The sequence below is a fragment of the Pinus tabuliformis genome, chromosome X (assembly GCF_031772625.1).
Source record: "Pinus tabuliformis cultivar Carrire ecotype Pingquan chromosome X, CPIR1, whole genome shotgun sequence".
NCBI classification, from domain to species: domain Eukaryota; kingdom Viridiplantae; phylum Streptophyta; class Pinopsida; order Pinales; family Pinaceae; genus Pinus; species Pinus tabuliformis.
In genome coordinates, this window is record NC_142308.1 from 7,432,034 (window position 1) to 7,434,778 (window position 2,745).

The following is a 2,745-nucleotide window of genomic DNA, read 5'->3' on the forward strand; positions in this document are numbered from 1 at the left end:
ATGACTGCCACTTTAGAGGGATCTATTTTCAATTCACCTCCCCCTACTATATGACCCAAGTAGTTTAGAGATGTTTTTCCAAATTCACATTTTGAGAGTTTAACATAAAGTTTTTCTCTTTTCAAAACATCTAATATCTGCTTAACATACTTTAAATGTTCTTCCCACGTTTTACTAAAAATCAGAATGTCATCTAAATACACAATAACAAATCATCAAGAAAAGGTCTGAGTACATCATTCATTAATCTCATGAAAGTAGCAGGAGCATTAGTTAAGCCAAAAGGCATAACTAGCCATTCATACAATCCCTACATTGTTTTGAAAGCACTCTTCCATGCATCTTGCTCTGCAACTTTGACCTGATGGTATCCACTGTGCAAATCCAGCTTGGTGAAGTAAACAACTTCCTTTAATTGATCTAGAAGATCATCTATGTGAGGAAGGGGATAACGGGTTTTAATTGTTATCTTATTCAGTGCTCGGTAATCTATGCACATTCTCCACGAGCCATATTTCTTTCTCACCAAAATGATTGGTGATCCATATGGTGATGTTCTAGGCTTGATGAAGCCCTTCTCGAGCAACTCCTGCACCTGCTTCTTGATTTCAACATTCTCTAAAGTAGACAACCTGTACATCCCAATGTTAGGCAATGGAACATCTTGCTGTAAAATAATATCATGTACTATTCCCTTTTTGGGTGGCAGACCTTTAGGTTCTTGAAACAAGACATCGTACTCTGAAACAACCTTTTCTATATCAGCTTGTTGTTCAGCATTACAACCCTCAAATACATTGGTTTTATCAGGTTTCTTTTCCTTTACAACCATCAGTAAGAATTGTTTGCATGAATTAATCATTCTTTTCGTCTGTCTTGAGTTTATGAGAGTATAATTATTCTTGAGCTTATGAGCTCTTACAAAGTATTTGATTCCATCTTTAACCAGTAGATACTTGTTCTCACCTCTATAGAAAATAGCCTTTCTATCATACAAGTAAGGACTTCCTAAAACAATTCCACATATATCCAAAGGAATTATGTCTAACTCAACCTCATTTACAAATGTTGACCCAAGAGAAAACTTGAGTTTGCATTGTTTAGTCACTTGTAGTTGTGCTTTATCATTCAACCATCCTAATGGGTATGGTTTCTTATGAGGCGTAATTGCTAATCCCAATTTCTTTACAATTGCCTCAGAAATAAAATTTACTTGAGGGCCACTATCAAACAAAGTATCAATCTTTTGATTTTTGGAAATAACTCGAATATGGAAAAGTTCGTGTCTTTTTCTCTCATTTTCTTCATCAATAACAGATTGAGAAGAATTACTAGTAGATGCTTCAGAATTCTTACCTCTTATACTTGTGGCTACTATAGTTTTTTCATCTCCCGAGTCTGACCCCAAATCTCTCTGAATAGCTACAGTTGTCTTCTTCTTCTTTCCCTTGGACTTCTTAGGTCTCAGCTCTGGATGTAGAATCCAAAAATGCTCATCATCATGCCCCTCCTTTTTATAGTGAGTGCATGAATCTTTGGCTTTCTGTGTAGTGTTAGCCTTCCTTGCTTTCCACTTCTATTTTCTTTTCTCCTTGCTCTTGCTTACAGTGGGTTGGTATGGTCCCCCAACTTCTGGATTGCCATTCTTTCCTCTAGCCTCTAGATGAGTAGCTTGTACAGATACCTCATCTATACTAATGGGATTAAACATGAGGATGGTATGCCTCATGTAGCTGTGTAGACCACCAATGTACTTCAAAAGAGTCTCTGGTGAGTCTAGTGAGATACCCAACGTCAATGCTCTCTTTCTGAACTCTTGAGTATACCCTTGTACACTTTGCCCCTTCAACTACCAAAGAGTTTGCTAACTCATCATGGCTTGTTGCATGTAGGCCAATGGATAGAAATGATTTTTGGTTGCAGAAACAAAATCACTCTAGACAGAGATGGTCCTGCCATGTCTTTTCATGTTAGCTTGGGTTCTACCTTCCCACCAAACCAAGGCAGTGCCTCCTAGGCGTAGGCTTGCCAGCTGAATCTTACTCTTGTTTGAGTTTATGTTTTGTACCCTGTAATACACATCAATTTGTCTAATCCAATTGTCCAATTTTTCGGCATTTAGCTCTCCATCATATATAGGCAAATCAAATTTAACATATAACTTAATGAAAGATGCTTTCTTATTATGTACAGGGATATTAGGAGGTGTGAGAGAGTTTTCCTCTTTCCCCTTTCCTTTGGAGTTGTCATGGAAGTGAGACTCATCTTCTTCTTTCTCTTGCTTAGAGCCTGATGCATCTTCCACCTTTTGCTTTCTAAATTCTCTGTACATTTCTTCAACCATAGACTTTACAGCTAGGAAACTCTCTATGAATTGAGGGTCTGTCCCTACATAACCTTCTTCTGACATTGTCTTTCGAGAATAGACTCTACCACTTTCAGGATTAGTTTCCACCAACTCTCCTTCTCCTAATTTGTGCATTGATCTTGTGAGCATTCATAGCTATACCAGCACAAGCTTGTCTAACCTTACAGCTTGTAGCTCTGATACCACTTGATCTGATATTCACCCTATGAGTGACATCAGTTGAAGATTTATTAAACTAAGGTATTACTGACTCATGTGCTGGTGTGTGTGTGTTCTGTGTTATTGAAACAACGGATCAATCAAATTGCCAATACACAGACAAATAAAATGGAAGGACAACAGAGAACTACAGTAAGAAATCATAAAGACACAAGAAA